Source organism: Pleurodeles waltl, chromosome 2_2 (assembly GCF_031143425.1).
Source record: "Pleurodeles waltl isolate 20211129_DDA chromosome 2_2, aPleWal1.hap1.20221129, whole genome shotgun sequence".
Lineage (NCBI taxonomy): Eukaryota > Metazoa > Chordata > Amphibia > Caudata > Salamandridae > Pleurodeles > Pleurodeles waltl.
The window spans coordinates 831,880,932-831,902,684 of NC_090439.1; the positions used below are offsets into that span (position 1 = coordinate 831,880,932).

A 21,753-nucleotide genomic window follows, 5' to 3' on the forward strand; every position below is an offset into this window, starting at 1 on the left:
CGTCATTAAAATGTTTTGCAACTGTTCTACTTTACATCCGAGGGGTATGGGTGATCATATTATCTATATTTTAATGCAGAGATGTTGGGACAGATTGCATAAACTGCCTGAGTAGTTTTATGTTGTTTAGTCGCTACTAATTTGCACTACACTGTTCTCTGTCACCCTGTTATGTATAATAACTTGTGTTTCATATATATAAGGCAGTCTGTTGCTGTTTCTCAGTGCTGTCAGTATTAAGTGTTACTATTATTCATTTTAATAATATCTATTATGTTATCAATCTCATGCAAAGGCGAAGACAGTACTGAAGGGCAGGGGTGGGTCAATCGCAATGTTTAGAGTCAACCCCAGCCAAGCCAGGAACTGAAAAATAAAACAATCTATCATTACCATTTTATTTTTCAGCTCCTGGCTCAGCCAGCACCATGTGAAGGAAGGGGAGGGGCCGGGCCGAGAGAAATGGGAGGAGGAGTGCAGTTTGTGCATTTCTAATTGCGCCTCAGGCTGGCCAAACACACATGCACACTTAGATTTCTCCAACCCGGCTGTGCTACAGTTGGAAAAAGTGCACAGACTCCAGTGCACTGTCTGAGTGGCAGAACAAGCCGCTTTTGGTGCTGCTCTCATGCTAGGTTTAGCATGAAAGCAGCACCAAGATTGCTGGGGAGCCTGAGCTGGTGTCCGAGTGCATGCTGGGACACAAGAAAAAGAGCGAAGGAGCAAGGCGGCAGGAAGCGGAGACAGAAACAGGTACTTTAAAAAAAAAAAAAATCTTCCTAACGCCCACCCGTCCCCTTGAGATTTTCTGTGTCCGCCGCTGATGAAGGTTATCAAACTCCTGATCCACAGGCTTCACCAGTTGTCGGTAGGCAAAAATCAAGGAGGCTCCCTTAAAAAAAAAAAGTGATTTAGGAGAATTAGCATTTTTTGGTGAATTGCAGAACGGCTTTATGAAGAAAGAAGAACATTTTTTGTGTACCAACATATATGGACCCATTGGCTTTTAGGAGCAGAAATTCAAGTAATTCAGAAATGTCTACCTCCTTTGGGCCTGATTACAAAATTCTTGGAATTTGGTGCAGAGATATCATGGAGCCGGAATCGCTGATTCTGACTGGCATCCCTGAACCAAACTCAGAAAAATGTAAGCTTTATTGTTGAAATGGGAAAAAAACTACCCAAACCCAGGAATACTGGACCCTTTACTGTATGTTAATTACGGATTCTAGGAACAAATATGCAAACATGCTGTCTGCTCAGAACATGTAGAAAATGTTAGGGAGAGTTCCACGAGCAGTCAAAGGGCAGAGAAAGGGACAGGGGAGCCAGAAGGAGTCCTTGGGGGAGCAATGACTGCTTTGATGGGATGTGTTCTGGGTGTTGAGAGGCATTGCTATTGGCCCAGGGCTGTCCACCAAGGAGGGGAGCCCACACCGATATTGGCCTTGGGCTGCACTTCAGCTGGAGGAGAGGGAGGATGAAGGCTCTGCTTGGGTCGAGTCTTGTATGCTCTTTCACGTAGTGCTGTAGGTAGGGTGACCACTTCATATCGAGGCAAATTCCAGACAGGACTTTAAAAAATTCAGTGCAAAAGGTAAAAAGTCTGGACAAAACTTTAGGACAAAGGGCCAAAATTCTGGACAAAAACTTAGGACAAATTGTCAGTTTTATGGACACAACCAGGAGAGGCCTTACTTCATTACTTTATCAGTGTCTTTATTTACTATTTTCTACATAGCATAATTTATTCACTGTGGTCTTTATGTGATTGCCTCTAGGTATTCAGGTGGCACATTATGCCCTTATTCAATAGTAAATTAATGCCGCTCAGCACAGTGTCAAGGGAATCAACCCTATCCAGTTTTCCCCAAACTTTCTTGGAGAAAAAGCAACAGCAAAATTTTGCTTATGTTTCTAAACATTGTAAAACCTATGGAAAACGGTTTGGTAAATACTAAGGTAAGTGACTTTATGCTAGTTCAGCCAAGTTGAACAAAACCATCTGGCTCACCTAAACCTCTAGTCAACGTTAAACCTAAGACAACATAAGGTTGCACCAGACCCCAACTGATGCATTAATAATGGCTTCTTTAATTGAGAGATAGTCTTTGTATGTCGCTTTCAGTGTGTTTATAGCTTTTCCTCTGTTGGCCTCTAGTTGCAGTGCTGTATGTTCTGGTGCATTGAAGTTTCTAGTTTAATGAATGGCTAAGGCTTTAACAGCAGTGGAAAAATTAACCAGACATGTAGCAGGCATAGGACGACTAAGAATTGATCTGACATAGGTTACCATATAGAACTTCATGGAGGGAGGACGTAGCCATCTCTGTTAAGATCCCATTGTGCCAGTTAGTGGAGTTGGGGATTTTGCCAACTCGAGGGTTTCACTCTCACCTGTGCCAGCAGCTACTAATACTCCTGCCGTGTTGGAATGGGATGGCAGTGAGGCAGGATGACAGTAGAGAGGCAGTGGGGCCCAGCTGACAAACTATGCCCCCTAAGTCCCTCAAACGGGAGCCTCTGTGCTGCCAGTCATGCAAGGATGTGAAGCATAAACCCCTGGATTTCAAATTCCTCAGGAGATATTGGAATCCTACAACACCCTTGATTATTCTCGGTAAATGAGATGTTATTCCTCTGTACGATGTGTTTGCATGGTGGTATGGAAGGAACAAGATTAAGTGCTGGCGGGCAGCAGTGCTTTCACATTTGCTTAAATATGGAACAACGTCCCTCATTTGTTAGTGGAAAGCTCTAGCAATGAAGATGCCATAACTGCTATTTCCTTCTGTTCCAAAAACTGGAGCAGGTTTTCTTTCGCCAAACAAGGTTTGTGCATGAACATTTAAATTGGTTTGACCAGGAAGAGGGATAATTGATATATTTCTGAAACGTGTGTTTCTTTGTAATACTATGGGGCATTATTGTCTGGGCTGAATGGAAAATTGATTTATTGTCATGATATTAATTCATGGACCAAATGAAGATGTAGACTGAACATTTGTTGACAGTGAAGAGTTTGAGTACTCCCATCAGTAGGTTAAAGCTTATCATTGCTTGATTGTTGTGAACTCTGAATTTTTACTAATAAATATTCATGTATTCTGAATGTTGAATCTGCGTAGAAATCGATTGAATAGAGAAAAATAATGCACAACTTGGAAAATGTCCCTACTTGAGTGGCTGTTAGTAATCACAAAGTGTCCTCATTATTTGCTTATTAAAATGAATTTGATGTGCTCATGTTAAGATTAATGTAATAATATGTTACATTAATGATTACTTATTATGTATTTGCGAGGTTTTGAGCCTAGTTGCACAGTCAAATGTTAAACTGTACTGTTAAGATAAGGCTGTGAGAAAATGATTGCTTGAAGAAATGAGTACATGAATTGTTCTTTTCCACTGAGTTGATCAAACGCTAACAAATGCTTTCTTTGCCCATGAGAACTGCTTGTTAGAAAATCGCGTAATAGTTATTGATACAATGTAAAGTTTAGCGTGTGAGAAAGCAATGTTACCTGGAGCTAACAATGGATGCACTGACTGAAGGGAAGAGAGGTACAAAATTGTTACCTGACGAGTCCGACGATGGGACAAGGAGAAGAGAAGCCAATCATGGACATGTGAAAGACAGTTTAGTTATATCTTAGATTTTAAATTCTACTTTCATTGGACTAAATGTAAACATATGATTCTTTGACCGATGGCAACGTAGGAAATGTTTTAGTCGATTTTACCTTACCTGACTGCACAGAGATAGAATCGCTCATTCCATTTTTCAGTTTCTGCCGAAGAGGTGTGCTTATTCTTATTTTGATTCTTTTACTTAGAGAATTCTATCTTTAACTGTATTGCTCAAACTTCTGATGCTGAATGCTGATCCTTAGACTATGTTTTCCAAATGGTTCAGATAGATCAGAGTCTCCTGTTCTGAACCGTTCCCTTTCATGGTCTGATGCTGATGCTGACCAAACAGATGTCCATTTGACAAAGACAGTCGCAGCTTGCTGATCCACACTGAGGAGAGGTATAATCAAATGTTATTGTTTTGAAGTAATTTGTATTTTGTTCCGAGGTAACAACTGCTATTTTGATAGAACCATAGCTAGATGTTTTTCCAAATTTTTGTTGACTAAACTGTTTTACATGAGGTCCAAACATGCTATTCTAATCTGAAGGTTAGTGAGGGGTGACCCTGAATGCCAGTATGTTGCTATTAATAAATGAATGATGTTACTCAGTTGCGGAATCTAAATGTATGCTATTTCTATTGTGCAGTTGTTCTGCTATTGATTTGTACTGTAACCTGTTGTGTAGCCATTTTAGTTATATCTCCATGCATGTTATTTTAGCACACTAGGCCTGCCGCTGTGCACTTTGACCTTGATATATTTTATGCAGCTTTGTTTATTATTTTAACAATAGCCACATTTGCGGCCTTGTTTTATTTCTCTCTATCTAGCTGTTCTTTGCCTAGGCCAGCCCTGTGTTCTTAAACAAGACATTTCTTTCGCTCTGTGCTTCTCTCAATGCTGCAGTAAGATAGGTTGCCAGTAAATGTGGTAACGTTTTGTCTCTGGTATTCATAGAAACATACACATCCTTACGCAGAGACATTTTTTCAGAACATCAGCTGTTTTATTATAAAAACACTTCCCTGTCCCATACACGTTAGAGGGAGATTCCAGCCAGATGACCACGACTGATTACTGAATGCTTTGCTACAGCTGCTGATGCAGACTTCAGGCCTTTGCTCAGGTATGGGGGATGATGTCTTCCCAGGGAAACCTGAAGGGCAGAACTAGATTTTAACATGCTGTGCTCTAATATAGCCTACGTAGGAATATGGTAGCGTTATTTCTATGCTTTACTTTCCTTCTCGCAATTTTAATCTTGTCAAGCTTTATTGTCCTGGATACTATAGTACATGCTTTAATGTCTAAGATGCAGTTGCTTCAGTAAAACCTAATTGAAACATATACTGCCTCTGCTTGTCTTTGTATATGTGAGACTAATGTAACTGAGAGAAACGGATGAGATCTGAGTGACCACGATTTCCCTGAGGAATCAATTGTGTCATGTGCTCGGCTGCCCAATCATCCTTGCTCTTGGGTAGAGATGAGGCACTGCTAGTTAGTCGGAGCAAAACCCGTATTAGGCCAACAAGCGTCACCTTTAGTGGGTTAGCCTCAGTCCCCCATACCGCAGGCAATTCTGCCACTCAAATCCAGTAGTCTCATTAGAATAATGAGAGTCTATGCAACAACCCTAGAGTGCATAGTAATTCATGCTTTGGTTAAGTTGAGATTCTTTAGAAGATTTGATCAACCAGTGTTGTTTCTGTATGTGTACCATCTGATTTTGCATTCGAGTGACAGTATGAATGTAATAGGTTTTGCGCTTGCAAAGCTTATGCAAATCGCAGGTGAATTGTGATGTTTGTGACGGTTTAAGGCGTTTGCATACTCCAAATGAAGTTGTTGAAGGAGTTTGTTTTCTCCAAAGTGTGAGAGTAAGGAAGTTGGTGAACTTCATATGCGTGTGGCGCCTTGCGCTCAAAAATTGTCTACGTGGTTGTTCATATACAGACCATGGAAGGTCTAATACTCCTGAGTGCATTGAAAAGTGTATGAGACACTTGGTTTAAAGTTGTAATTTGTCTGGTTTGATCGGTCAATAGGGTATGGTTGACAGACTTGAGAGTGCATGTTAAAGTGAGGGAAAGGTTTTTTGACTGAGATCTAGCGAGTCCTATGTGCACCAGGACAGACCCACTGATCAGTTGAGGCTAAAATTTGAGGGTCAAATTTTGCTTGCGAATCGGGGAAACTGAGAAAGAAAGAGTAGCTGCCAGAGCGAAAGCCCGTCAGTGAAAAATCTGTAAGGTCTCTGAAGCAATTGCGATACCCTACCTGTAGTAAACAGACAAATTGGGTTTTGATTGTGTTTAGTGCTCACAATTTTGCATTCGTTTTGCGTGAGTTTGAGTTGAGGAGGACAAGCCCAAAGTCTTTGTCAGCTGCTGTACGTGTGAGTGTGACATCATTGGAGCCGCGTTGGGATATATTGGTTAGTGAGAAGGGTCGGGCACGGATTGGTGGACAACCGTGAAGCGTATTTGGTTGAGAAGGCCAGCAAAAAGGATTTTGGGATTGAAAGTCCCTTCCTGATTTGATTGAGAATAGTGTGAAATAACTGAAGAGGAATTTTTTCACAGCTTTAAGGAGTGCTCTAAGAGGAGATGTGTATATACAAACGAGAATAAGAAAAATTACACCGCCAGAAGGTACACCTGCCTTTATTATATTTGAAGAGCAGGGTGCTGCGCCATGTCTTTGGCTGAAACAATAGTGCAAAGTGACAGAGAAAGATGGGAGCTTTGCATTTCCTACCCATGGAATATTTAATTTGAGGAGCCTAGAGAATTTGAGGAGAGTACCGTATAATTTGAAATCATCCGCGACCACTACAGTTCGAAGCTTTAGCAGTTTGGGAACTTGTGGCTAGACAGCAACAGCAACTGAAATTTGAGAGAAGAATGAGAAAGGCTAAGAAGACACTAGCAGAGGCTAGATGGGATAGTGATCGGAAGTTTTGGAGAACTAAGACTTTACAGGGAATTAAGTTGTTTCCTGTAACTACACAAGAAAATAAAATTGAAGATAGAAAGAGCACCAGAAAGAGGAATCCTTCTAGTGACAAACAGCAGAAATCCACAGAATCTAGGAAGTCTTTGACACACGATGAAGAGTCAGATGTTTATGAATTCATTTTACAGTTATTGAGAAATTGTCCCCAGCCATGTGCAGCACATGAGAGAAGTTCAAACACTGGTGTAGATCCTACAGCCCTCATATCAGTTGAATCAACACAGAGCCCTGTACAGGTTAGTCATAATTCTCTAGTTACTTCAGCAATTCAAAGGCCTGTGCTGCCAAAGGATATTCCCCAAATGTACCCTGATGTACCCATTATAGATACTGCAACCAACTTGATAGTGCAGACAGGACAAGTTTACCAGAAGCCAACGTTGGTCCAAATAGAGTCCACCCTGAATTTGATGTCCCCAATACAGTCACAGACAATTCCAAGATACACCCCTATAACAGGATCACAGACAGAAATGTTCACCTTGACAAATCAGAACACAGGAATAGTGCACCCACAAGACCCAAATGTCAGACCAAGCCCAAATGCTGTGTCAGTACCAGTTAACATAGATCCAGTCATCCTGGTGTTCACACAGGGAACTAACGAGAACAGTGAGCATAAGTCTCAATCTGAGCGTAGAAAGGGAGAAATACAACGCGAATACAAGAATGACATCTCCCATGAGACCGACGTTTGACAGAACAGGTCCGTTAATTAAGTTAAGTCCTTTCAGCACTCCTCCAAATAATGAGGTGAGATCATACATAGGTCTAAATCCAAGCATGCTGACAACAAAAACCCCGAATTTAACATTACAGCAGGTGCCAGGCATGAGCCACAATAATGTTACGTTACAATATTTGACAGCTCAGCAGTTAACTGAATGATTAGAGAGGTTGAGTAATACTCAAGGAGATCCTAACAGAGGACGTGTCCTGAATTTGACCAGGCTCAGGCTAGAGGCAGAAGACATAATTGAGGGAACCATGGGATTAGACACAATTGATACTTTCAAGGAAGATGAGTTGCGTTACCTATGTAAGCTGATTACTAACAAGGCAGAAATAGTGCATCAGAAATTAGCAGAATTAGAAGAGAAATCTGACATAGAGATTGAGAAAACAATTTTGAGAACATGAGAATACCAGGAATGAAAATTCCCCTTAGGGAATTAATAGAGCATTCAAACATGGGGAGCATTAGACAAATGGGAAGGGAGATATGTGAAGAAAAGAGACAAGACGAAAAGGGAATCTTACTGCAAATGTGCAGCACTTCGAGGACCAGTGAAAATGCTACCTATGCGAGAGATTCCAGGAGGGAATTTTGTCCATGTCCCTTGAAGCAGAAGTGACATTCTGTCATTTATAGATGCTTATACCAGGCTGAGAGAGAAGCCAGTGGAATGGTATCAGCAGACAGACAGGTTTGTGAAACTTGCAAAATGACTGTGGGAGGATTTGAATGCCCTGTTAGAGATAGTAGTTCCAGCAGACTTATGGGTTGAATGCAAGAGGAGCGTAGATTAGCATACAAGAGAACCACAGAGGGATCCAGTGATAGGTCCAGCATCACCTGACGTAATAAAATATTACTATAAGGTGATTGAATTTTTGAAAACGAGAATTTCGTCCAAGAATATTGATTGACAGAGAATAGACAGGATAGCCCAGGAAGCGAAAGAGTCAACACATGCCTATTAAGAGAGATTGTTGCAGACGTTCAAACATTATAGTGGTACTGAGACAACTGACCCGAAAGACATGATTCATTTTGTGTTCAGATTTGTTGAAGGATTGAGACCTGAAATTATCCAGGTGATTAAGTCATTTGATTTGCTGGCAAGCACAGCTGATTGATGAGGTATTGCAGTATGCAAAGTACTGTAGTGACAAGATTGAATTGAAGCAGAGAAAGTTGAAAGAAAAAGCAATGGTGATGCAGATTAAAGCAGCACAGACAGGAATGCAGGGAAGTTTTCCACAACAAAAGCAGCAAGGAAATGTGGTGTTTCAGGATCAAGCAAGAGGTAGAGGTTGTGGAGAAACTGGAAAGTGAATTGTAGTCCTGATTTGAATACTGTAGTGGTTCAGAATGATGTGCAAGGAATGAAGAGATTGTTGCCATGTTACGCTTGCGTAGGGCTCGGTCATTGGGTGTGGGAGTGTCCGATGTTAGGTCAAGAAGGTGTTTTTCAGCAAACAAGCGATATCAATTCTTTTAAAAAACATGAGAGGACCGAGAATGAAAGGCCATAATCCAAATTTTCAAAACAATGTGAATCAGATGCAAGGTTTTCAGTCCATGCAACAGGTGCAAATGCCACGTTTGCAGATGCCCCAGTCATAGCCAATGCAACTGCAAGTTCAAATGGTACCTAGACAGCAAATTCAAATACCTCAAGCCCCAATGGAGCAGCACCATGTGATACTTCCTCAGCAGGTCACAGGTCAAAGGTTTAACTAGAGTAATAACACAGTGTACCCATTCCCGTTCCACACTGGGAATGGAATAAATGATGATTGGGTGAGTGAGGGTTTGGATGAAGAAGAATGTGTGGCAGTTTCCCTAGAAGTAGATCAGAAAGGTCCATACGTAAAAGGGATATAATGGGTCACAAAGTTGAATTCTTGGTTGACACAGGAGCTACACGCTTTATGGTAAGAACTGCAGAAGTTCCAAACTTGCCCCTTTCAGGAAAAACAGTCCAGATTGTAGCAGTCGCGAATCAGTATTTGACCAACCCAATAACAGAACCAGTTCAGGTTAAAATTGGCAACTTTAAAGGATTACACAAATTCCTAGTTTGTGACTTGAGCCCGGTATCCCTCCTAGGAAGGGACTCGTCGTGTAAAACGAGATGTTCATTTACTTGCTCAAATGATGGAATTGAAATTCAGACAAACAGTGAGAATGAAGATGACTCAACTCCAGAAACAGATTGTGAGACAGTAAATGAGGAGTACCCTTTGATTAGCTTCTTTCCAGTTTTCACAGTGAGAGATCTTCCATCCGACTTCCAGGGAACAGATAAAATGAAAGTGTGGGATTTGACAGGAAAAGACATTGGTCCAATACACTTCACATGATCCAGGATACCATTGAAGGGATTGCCCCCATAATTGCAGAATTTGCAAACCAAGGAGTTTTGAAAGAGGTGTTGAGCAGTCCATGTATTCACTGATAATGGGATTGCGAAAGCCCTGTGAGAAATTTCGGATTGTACAGGATTTGAAAAAGGTAGATGACATTGTGATTAAATGTTGCCCTGTAGTGCCAAATCCAGTAGCGATTTTGTTTCAGATTCCATATGATGCAGAATGGTTCACCGTAAACGACCTGTCACAAGCATTCTTTTCTGTATCTCTTCATGAGGATAGCCAATTTTTTTTCTGTTTCACATTTTTGGATTGAGTCTATTGTTTGTGTAGATTTCCTCAAGGGTTTTCAGAGTCACCTATTTTCAACCAGATCTTGAAAAAGAAACTGGAGTCATTGGAAATGCCTTTCCAGTTGACATTGGTGCAGTATATTGATGATTTGTTAGTCGCGTAAAAGACGAGAGAAGCATGCAAGTATGATACGATTGCCTTACTGAATCATTTAGGGAAGAATGAACATAAAGGGCCTGATTCAGACCCTGGCGGCCGGTGACCGCCAGGGTCACCGGCCACGGGAGCACCGCCGACAGACTGGCGGTGCTCCAAAGGGCATTCTGACCGCGGCGGTTCTGCCGCGGCCAGAAAGGGTAAACCGGCGGTCTCCCGCCGGTTTACCGCTGCCCTTGGAATCCCCCATGGCGGCGCAGCTTGCTGCGCCGCCATGGGGGATTCTGACACCCCCTACCGCCATCCTGTTCCTGACGGTTCGGCCGCCAGGAACAGGATGGCGGTAGGGGGTGCCGCGGGGCCCCTGGGGGCCCCTGCCGTGCCCATGCCAATGGCATGGGCACGGCAGGGGCCCCCGTAAGAGGGCCCTACTGTGTATTCCAGTGTCTGCCTAGCAGACACTGAAATACGCGACGGGTGCAAACTGCACCCGTCGCACATGCCCACTCCGCCGGCTCCATTCGGAGCCGGCTTCCTCGTGGGGAGGGGTTTCCCGCTGGGCTGGCGGGCGGCCTTCTGGCGGTCACCTGCCAGCCCAGCGGGAAAGCCAGAATGGCCTCCGCGGTCTTTCGACCGCGGAGCGGCCATATGGCGGTTCCCTCCAGGCGGGCGGCGACCGCCGCCCGCCGGGGTCAAAATGACCCCCAAAGTGTTCCCAGCGAAATTACAGTATTGTCTGAAAGAAGTTAAATATTTGGGTCACCTAATTGAGAAAGGAACTGGGAAAATATCCAGAGAAAGCATCACAGCCATATTGCAGATGAATCCCCCAGCCACAAAGAGAGATGTCAGGATGTTTTTGGGAATGGTAAGCTATTGTCGCCAGTGGATTCCCAACTTTTCAGTCATTTTAAAGCCATTACAGAAGCTGACTCACAAAGAAGTTAGTGATCCCTTAGTGTTAGATCAAGCCTATATGAATGCATTTTTGGAGTTGAGAGAAATTCTGTGCAAAGCCCCTGCTTTGGGAATGGCTGACTACACAAAACCCTTCTCGTTGTTTTGTCATGAGCGTGTGGCATGTTCTTTGCCTGTCTTGAGTGAAGTCCATGGTGGTGTAAACCACCCAGTACCTTATTTTCACCTACTTTGGACCCAGTTACAGCAGCTTTACCAGGCTGTCTGCGCTCAGTAGCCGGGGTTGGATTGAGGTTTTACTTACACAAACCGTAATGCAGTACCTTACAGGTGCAAGGCTGATTCATTACAAAACAGTCATCCTGGGGTCCCAAATGTGTCATTGAAAAGGTGTACAGTGCCTAGCCCAGCAACCTTACTCCCAAAAGAGAATGTTGAAACTGGCAAATTGAAAGAAGTCGAACATGATTGTCTCAAATTAACTGATCTGTGCACAAAAGCGAGACCTGATATTGTTGATACCCTTTTGGAGAAAATGACCAAATTATTTTTGTTGAGAGTCCCTGTTTAAGAGACAACATGGGAACATTGAGAGCAGTATATGCTGTTTGCACAATTTCTGGTATACTTGAAGCATCTTGGTTTCGAGGAGTACATTCTGTGCAAGTGGTGGAACTGGTAGCCCTTACTAGAGCATGCAAGGTTTCTGCACAGCTTAAAGTTACCATCTATACCGACAGCCAGTATGGATTTCGAATAGTCCATGATTTTGGCCACTGGTGGTCACAGAGCGGTTTCTTGACTTCTGCTGGTTCACCAATCAGAAATGGTAAAAGGGTTCATGAATTGCTACAAGCTATTCAATTGCCTGAGATTGTTGTGGTGAAATGCAGTGCACACCTGAAATCACAAGATTTTGTGTCAGTGGGAAATGGATATGCGCATTGAGCTGTATATCATTCAAAGATAAATGGGAATTGTTATCTGATAAAGACGAGATGTGCCCAAGTTACGCATTGCATGTTATAGATACCTCAGAAGAATTTGATACATTGCAGGATAATGTTGAAAGGGATGAGAAAAAGACTTGGATTATATTGAAATGTGTCCAACAGGAAGATGACATGTGGGTTTTAGAGGAACAAAGGGTAGTCTTGGCTAATAGTTTGCTGACTCAAATGGCTAGATATTATCATAGGAAAGCACATGTTGGGAGGGATGCTATGATTCGAATGTTCAAACAATATTAGTTCAATGCAAAGTTTAGACAGGTTGCTGAAGCAGTTTGCCATTGTTGCGTCATGTGTCAGCAAATGAACGTGGGTGAAGGGACCGTGGTCAATTTGAGCCACATTGAAAGAGCAGGAGGTCCATTCAGCAGAATGCAGATGGATTTCATTGAGATGCCTATATGTGGAGGATTGAGATATGTGTTGGTGATTGTCTGCATCTTTAGCCATTGGATTGAAGCTTATCCTACACGAAGAAATGACAGCCTTACAGTAGCGAAGTTACTGCTTAGGGAACTGATACCACATTTTGGGTTTCTGGTCTCTTTAGAACAGATAGAGGAAGTCACTTCAACAATGAAGTAATTAAATTACTATGTTCAGCTTTAACCAGTGAGCAGAAGTTGCATTGTAGCTACTACCCTGAAGCCTCAGGACTTGTGGAACAAATGAATGGTACTTTGAAATCAAGAATGGCGAAAATATGGGAAACCACAAATCTGAAATGGCCCGACGCACTGCTGTTAGTTTTGATGACAATGAGGAATCAACCAGACAGGAAGACAGGACTGTCTCCGCATGAAATCCTCATGGGCAGAGAAATGAGGTTGCTAGCGGTTCTGGCAAAAGCTCTTGTGAATATAACTGATGATATGGTGTTGGACTTCGGCAAAGGTCTGGCTGATGTGGTTTGCTCTTTCTCTCATCAGGTGGAAGCTACCACACTGCAACCGTCTCATGATCAAGGACACAACCTGAGAGCAAGTGATTGGGTTGTGATCAGAAAGCACATGAGGAAGAGGTGTTTGGAGCCTCTGTGAAAGGGTCCTTACCAAGTAGTGCTGATCACTAAAACAGCTATGAAGTATGCTGGAGTTCTCAACTGGATCCATGACAGCCATATGAGGAAAGCACCATGTCCGTTGGACAATTAAGAGGAGCTGTTGAGAGTTCCAACAATGTCCAGACCAACTCCAGAATTGGAGAGGGGAGAAGGAGATTCAGAGACTGAATCTGAGCAAACATCATCTGGTACAAACACTCCTGTATGAGACAAAGGAGAAGGCCTATAGGAGAGTTACAGTGAACCAACCTCAACTGACACAGCAGGAGAGTCCAGTCAGAGGAGGGCTCTCCCAGAAGCAGACGGTCTTGAGAGACAAGCGGAACAAATGACAGATCCCGAGGGGGAAGGAGTTGAGACAGATCAAAGCCAATGTGATCTGACTCCTCCTGAACCAGCTGCAGGTATACATCAAGAGAAAACCCTGCAGAACAAAGAGAAGTTACAAGTCCGACACCAAAAAGAGCATTAACAAAAGGTCCACTGAAAGGAGGTGAGTGGTGGAAATCACAGGCAAAGAGAAAAGAAGCAATTACAGTGACAACAATTGAGGAAGGAGTAGACATGGCAAGGAAAGAAGATCTGAGTGATGGAGAATTAAATGGAGATCGAAGATTGAAAAGAAAGAGAATTGCAAGTCGAAGGTACGCTGGTCCTCAATGGGCATATGCAACAAGTGAATGGCAGAGTGAATTTTTGTCTTTTTGTTTTGATCGAGATATTCTAGGTCAATATTTTGGCACTTGAAAGAATTCAATGAACTGAACTGTTGAGAACTGTAAACTGAGAAAGGTGCTAGAAAAGACTATTGAAAGTAACAGAAAAATGTTGATAATCTCATTTGACAAGCTGCTAAACCAATGTTTGACAAAAGGGATCCTGGAAGAAAGACTGAAGGCTGTAAATAACTGCTAAAGAATATTAAAGATTTTATTTTGTATTTTTGCTGCATAGTTATAAATTTTCTCCTCGACTTTCTTATTCTTTACAGATCATGTGTAACCTTAGCAAGCAGGGTAGGAAGAATAGGTGCTGTAAATATATGGGTATTGGTTTGGCGATTGTGTGCCTGATATTATTCCTGGTATTGATTGTGAGTATGACTGTTCTTGACAAGAGTAGGGCCAGCAATCCCTTAGCTTTAGAGATAACTACTATATTCACAGAAGTCGAGAAGTTTATGTTAGATGAGAAATTTCTGCACTTACAAGGAGAACTTTTGTCTAATATTTCTATCACTTATTGAGTGAGCATGTTGAAATGATGGATGCGAGAGTTGTGTTTGCAGGCAGATTCCTTCATTCGTCGAGGAAGGAGCTACTTATTATAGTTTGCCCCTTGCTTACGGAATAAGTTGTAGTCCGTTACTAAAAAGATTGTATAACCAGGAATACATTCAGTATTTCTATTCCATTTATGACGTATTTTCAATTTTCCCTTTAATTATGTACCTGAATACAGTAGCGAAGCAGAACACTATGGAATTAGTGAGAGTATTCTTTGAACCTACATTGACATTTGGCACAGCCTACGCACATAGAAATAACCTGACATGCTTGCTTACACCTATTGAAAAGAGCTTCTTAGATCAGACAGATGGCAGGAGAAAAGTGTGAAAGGGGAAACTAGGGCTTAGAGAAAAGGATATTTAGAAATGATCATGCATTTAGTGATATAAAGATACAGGGAAAGTTAGCTTTAGATGTGCAACACATAGGAAAGCTTTGTGTATATAGGCCTAAATCTAGAACTGATACATTGTTTGAGTAAATGCAGATATGTGTTTTTGTTTCAGAGTAAATGGACATTTATGTTAAATGGGCAGGATTTGGCAATTCCAGGAGTTTATTACATCTGTGGACCAAATGCGTATTACCGTCTTTCAAGAAGATGGTATTGCACATGTTACTTGGGGATTGTTTTCCCAAAGATATTTTAACTAGAGAACTTGAGTAAATTACCTAAAATGACAGAATTACATCATGTTAGACAAAAGTGAGAATCAGATTCTGGCATAGTTGGCGACATATTTCGGGCAATAATTCCTTCAGTAGAAGTTATTTTGATTTCATTGAAAAATCTGAGGTTGTCTACTATTGTGATTAACATGCTGACACATTTTTCAGAAGCCATGATCCTAATGGATACAGAAATGGCTGCGGTAAGATCCATGACTCTTCAGAACCACCTTGCGTTAGACATTCTTTTAGCAAAGGATGGCGGAGTTTGCAAAATGCTGAACTCGAAACATTGTTGCTCATATATTCTGGACAATAGTAAAGAAATTAGAAGCCTTATTAAAAATGATAGTGCTGATTTGAAAGAGCTGAAAGAACCAGGAGTGTGGGAAAAGGTTGGCAAAGGATTTGCTTCCATGGGAAATTGGCTTGGCAATCTAGGAAAAGGGATAATATTGAAAATAATACAAGTGATATTGATTATTGTGATTAGCATAATTGGAGCATGGAGAGTATGTAAATTGTATCATGTGATTAAATTGAAGAAAGTGAAAAATTATCAGAGGAGAGAAGAAACTAAAATGGAAACATTGCTCGGGGAAATTTCAAAAAGATAAAGAAGACGTGGGAGGACAGATTTTAGGGGAGCAAAAATTTGTGTGAGAAGATGTAAGTGTGATGACATATTTAGTCATCAGAGGAGGTATTGTGAGTGCTGATTTTTTACTAATAAATATTCATGTTTTCTGAATGTCTAATCTGCATGGAATTTGACTTAATATAGAAAAATTAAGCACAACTTGGAAAATGTGCCTACTTCAGTGGCCGTCAATAATAACAAAGTGTCCTTATTAATTGCTTACTAAAACGAATTTGATGTGCTCATGTTTAGATTAATGTAGTAGTATGTTATATTAATGATTACTTATTATGTATTTGCTTTATTAATTGTAGGCTTTAAGTTAACAAAGTTTTGGCCCTAGTTGCACGGCCTCATGTTAAACTGTACTGTTAAGATAAGGCTGTGAGAAAATGTTCGCTTGAAGACATTAATACATGAATAGTTCTTTTCACTGAGTTGACCAAATGTTAGCAAATGTTCTCTTTTCCCTTGAGAACTACTTGTTAGAAAATCGCATAATAGTTATTGATACAATGTAAAGTTTAGTGTGTGAGAAAGCAATGTTCCCAGAGCGAACAATGGATTCACTAACTGAAGGACAGAGAGATACAAAATTGTTACCTGACGAGTCCGACGATGAGAACAGGAGAAAAGGAGCCAATCATGGACATGTGCAAGACAGTTTATTATAAATTAGATTTGAAATTCTGCTGCTATTGGACTAAACATATGATTCTTTGACCAATGGCAACGTGGAATTTTTTTTTGTCGATTTTAACTTAGCCCGACTGCACAGAGAGAGAAGAGCTCATACAATTTTTCAATTTCTGCCAAAGAGGCGTGCTCATTCTTATTTTGATTCTTTTACTTAGATAATTCTATCTTTAACTGCATTGCTTAAACTTCTGATGCTGCATGCTGATCCTTAGACTATGTTTTACAAATGGTTTGTATAGATTAGAGTCCCCACTTCTGAACTATTCTCTTCCATGGTCCGATGCTGATGCTGACCAAACAGATGTCCATTTGACAAAGACAGTCACAGCTTGCTGATCCATACTGAGGAGAGATATAACCAAGTGTTATTGTTTCGATTGAATTTGTCTTTTGTTCCCCGGTACCAACCTCTATTTTGATAGAACCGTAGCTAGATGTTTTTCTAAATTTGTGTAGACTAAACTGTTTTGCATGAAGTCCAAACATGGTATTCTAATCTGAAGGTTAGTGAGGGACGACCCTAAATGCTAGTAGGTTGCTAATAATAAATTAATGATGTTACTCAGTTGCTGAATCTAAATGTATGCCATTTCTATTGCACAGTTGTTCTTGCTAATGATTTGTACTGTAACCCTAGAGCGCATAGTAATTCGTGCTTTGGTTAAGTTGAGATTCTTTAGAAGATTTGGTCAACCAGTGTTGTTTCTGTATGTATACCATCTGATTTTGAGACTGAGTTTTGTGGTATTAGCATTGTTAATATAGGCAAATAAACATTCTACATTTCACAAAAAGGTGTGGTTATTCATGGCCATCATGGCCACAGGGTCATGGTGCGTGAAATTATTGACTCCAAGGATTGTTGATATTGTTTATGATTTGTATTGAAATTGAGTCCTATGGTGGGATTTGCTCTAAGCGCAGTCAAACGGTCCATCGTGTCCCCTTATGAATTAAAGATAAGAAACCAAATAAGGTCAGAGGCGCTAACAGAGTTGACTATGTTTTGACAGACAGGGCACAAACTGTCCAACCGATCATATATGCAAGTCTGGCAACTAGGCATTTTTACTTGTTAAATGTAGGTAATTATAGGAATTTTAGCATGTACTCGCTGGAAGGCGGTACATAAGCGGCGGCTTCTCCTCTATGGTGGAGGAGTGTCACCCTCCGCTAGCAAAACTTTATTATCGTTTTATTTTTAAAGGGCGGAGCCATGGTGATGACGAGCACGGAGGGGGAGCACTCAGTGCACATGTGTGTTTGGATGGCTGTCTCAGCCCGACCAAACACCCATGTGAACTGTGCTCTTTCCAACCTAGCTTTGTGTGGCCAGGTTGGAGAGAGCAGGCAGAGGCTCCTAGTCTGCCTGGGAGTGCCGAGCCAGGGCGCTCCGGCCAATCCTAACACTGCTTTCATGCTGCCAGCAGCATGAGAGGAGCATTTGGCTAGGCCCCAGGGCACGCTGGGAGCCTGTGCCTGCAGTGGAGCTAGAAATGCAGCCTGGTGGCAGGGAGTCAGGTAAGTTTTTCTTTTTTTACTTACATTTTTCCGTTTGTGGTCATTCCCCCCTCTTCCCACGCACCACCCTGCCCCTTTTCCACGCTGCAAGCTGCGACTGAGGTACATGTTAGACAGGGAGAAGGGATGACTGAGACATATGATTAGGAAAATCCATAGAAAAGAAAACAAAATTCCTAGAATTATGCAGGGATCCTGAGCACTAGTATTATTCCAATGTCTGGGTAACTCACTCAAAAAAAAAAATACATCAAGATCAAAACACTGTTCCTTCAGATGGGCAGTTACATAGACTTAAAATGCCTTAATTGTGTACTTTATTTTTTTTATTTTATTCCTGATAAAATAAAGGTAAGGGGTGTGTCATATATGATGTAATGTACTACCAAATGTGTGTCTTAAGGATAAATCAAGCCACTAAGAAGTGCTGTGACCATATTAAAGGAATGGTTAGGCAGGACGTATGATTTTATGATGTCAGAACTCCAAGGTGTCCTGCAATACAATTTTAACATACACTTGAAGGTAGTGTACGCCTTAAAATGCTTCATAATCATAGATGCCAAAGGTTTGTTTGTTTTGCCTGACAACTTCAATCAGTCTTGGTCATTTAGAGAACAGAGCTATACATTCTGTGTCTTTTGGGTCCACGGCAATAATAAAAATTCTAAAGCACCTAACCCAAACAGAGAGGGCCTTATAAAAAAATGACTGGTTAAAGGTATTCCATGTACCAGAAAGCTACTCGGCATCTGAATTTTTTATTTTGTCTATGTGTTTTTCCCTGCATCTATAAACAAATAAAAATATGAACTTGAACATTTTGAGACACTCACCTATCATCACATCAGAGAAAGCCACAAGTACTCTGACAGACACAATTGTTCAATGAGTTTTAGGCCCAGGTTTACAAAAGTTTCGCGTGGGTTTCCGTTTGCTGCACTTTACAGCACACACACAAAGCTGGAACCATTTTAAATGTAGTGTAAGCATAGTAGTTTGTACTGAAAGGGCGCCCTTCTTTTACAAAACAGATGGTAGACTCATGTAGACACCCTTGCACAATGGTGCTAAGGTGTGTGTGTGGCACATGGCAGCAAAAGTATGTGCCAGTGCTAGGGAGAAGGGAGGAAGGGAGAAGCAGGGATGAGAAGTAGGAATGATGGAAGAGAAGTAGGGATGATGGATGAGAAGTAGGGATGATGGATGAGAAGTAGGGGTGATATATGATGGATGAGAAGCAGGGATGATGGAAGAGAAGCAGGGGTGATATATGATGGATGAGAAGCAGGGATGATGGAAGAGAAGCAGGGATGATGGATGAGAAGTAGGGATGATGTATGATGGATGAGAAGTAGGGATGATGAATGAGCAGCAGGGATAAGAAGTAGGGATGAGGAGTGAAGAATGAGGATGTCCTAAAATGGATGCTGTAGACTTTGATATCTGTGGAACACTCAGAATGATCTCTCCAAATGTTTGCATGGATCAAATCTTGGCCTTTCGCAATAGTGACATATAGTCCACAACAACAGCAGTTTTCAATGAGGACACCTTTTTGAATTGAAACTTTTCAGGCAAATATATTCTTTTGAGTTCTTGTATGAGTTTGTGCGGCTCTAGTTTGATTGCAGTATCTTCATCAAATAAGACATTTGTTTGAAGAAGATCATGCAACAGAACGTCCTTGATATATTCACCCCTTTCTTTTGCTACCTCCATCTCTCTATGTGCTTGCGATAGTTGGTTTTTGTAACCTGTTTTGCGGTGGCTGGTTAGATGAAACTCTTGCTATGGCAATTAAAGTATAGACGTTTAGCTTTAGTGATTATGTGAAACAGCTTTTTCTCTTTCAATACAAATATCTCCTGCTTCAGTTCTGCATATAGTTTCAATTCATTTTCCAGGATAACTAATAGACATGTCTTTAGATCAAAATCTGCATATTGTTTGGTCACAAAGTTGTGTAGTAGCACAGGCTCATTCATTTCAAAGGGGGTTCCTTGCTGCTGCATGAAATGAAGAAGGCTGTCAACATGTTTATTAAAATGTTTGCCTTTCTTTCCAACACATTCATGGTGAGATACAGTCTAACGATGGTCCATTAATTTTGAATTTGTCATCTCTCTGAAAACATTGCAAATAGAAAGGACTTTGTGGTAAACTAGCTGCCATTGAGCAACATATTCCCTTTTTTTCCGTGTCTGACCAGCAATTCCCTTAGAGTTTTTCTGTAATCTCTGGATCATCTATTCCAGTTTCATATCTGGAGCCACAGCATTGAACCTTCCCTTTCACCGCAAAATGTCTTTGGATACATTTTCTAGATATGTTTTTTCCCTCTCTAGTTTCTTCATGCTTTCCAATTACAAGGACTCATATCTCAGATAGCTTATGCAATTGAATTGAATTGAACAGTAATCAGTGACTCCACACTCTTCACATGCAGCTCTCAATCACCTTCCCGATCAGCATGGACCAAGTTTTTGACTAGAGCTATCATGTGTAAAACATTTCCCCAATACTTACAAAGTTCTAATTTTTCTTAACATTCTTTGACAAACTTGGTTTTCAGATTTACAGATTTTGAACTGAGGGTATTGAACATTGCCTGGCTTTGCATTAGGTCTTCTGAATGAATTGCACCTTATGCCTTGTTCACTTCTAAGATAAGATATGCAAAACCTAATTTGTCATTCTTGTTACAAAAAACATTCCAATGCAATGTTTCTGTAGCCCCAGATTTGATGAGCATACCTTGACACAAATGAACATAATGAGTTTCGCTCAATACTGACTGGACAGTTTTGCTTCCAAAGATTTCAGCCTCAAAAGTGCATTGTCTGTGCTACATCCACTGAGATAACTTCCAGCACACTGCAATGCAACTTTTGTCATGTGGAAAACGCCCATCATTGGTTAAAGATCATCAAATTCTACAGGGTTGCTCATAAAAATGTCAGCTACAATACAGAAAACACCTTAATTGCAGAAAATTGGGAAGATAGGCTGGTCTTCAAACTGAGCGCGTACATTTTGGAATTTTTTTAGAGCTGTGTATACTGTTGCGTAGTTTGTGACTGGAGATGGTATTACTGGTAAAAACTCAACCTTCTTCACTGGGACGGTATTCTGGGAGATCAGAGCATGAATTCCAGCCCACAGAGAAACTGGCTTTTATTCATCCTTCAGTCTGCACTGAATCGGTGATATGATAAATTCAGTAAAATCAGCTGTGTGGACTGCAGTATCAGGGAGAAGAAGATCCATGTCCTCAGCCACTTTGAAACCTTCTGGTAGACTGGGATGTGTTGATGGCTTGTAGTGATTTTGCACACATTGGTAAGACAGTAGGGTTATACATTTACAGCTTTGTTTGTTTATGCCTACAGCTGACACAGCTTGTTTTCCAGCAGCTGCTTCATTGGTACAGTATTGAAAAAGCACCATGGCAGTATCATGTATGCTGGATGTTCCAGACAAATAAGAGCTTTCTTCAAAATCAAAATTATCAAAAGCAGCAATTGTAAATCCTTTCCTGGTAAAGTGACTTGGAAGTGGTGTGCTGTCGGATTCACAAGATTTTACAGCATGAGCTGCTAACAGGTTCCTGCCTTGCACTATGTCATCATAACTTGTTGATACATCAATCCTATCCATTGAAGTGATTACCTCTCTACTTTTGCACTTGTCATAGATTACGTGAGCAGTCATCATGTGTAGCAAAGTTTCATTTTTG

General features: G+C 41.1%; 1 protein-coding gene across 2 annotated transcripts in view; it reads left to right on the forward strand.

Moving 5' to 3' along the window:
- NECAB1 (N-terminal EF-hand calcium binding protein 1) overlaps window positions 1-21,753 on the forward strand; it is a 1,270,485-nt gene that overhangs the window by 924,423 nt on the left and 324,309 nt on the right. The window lies entirely within an intron of this gene.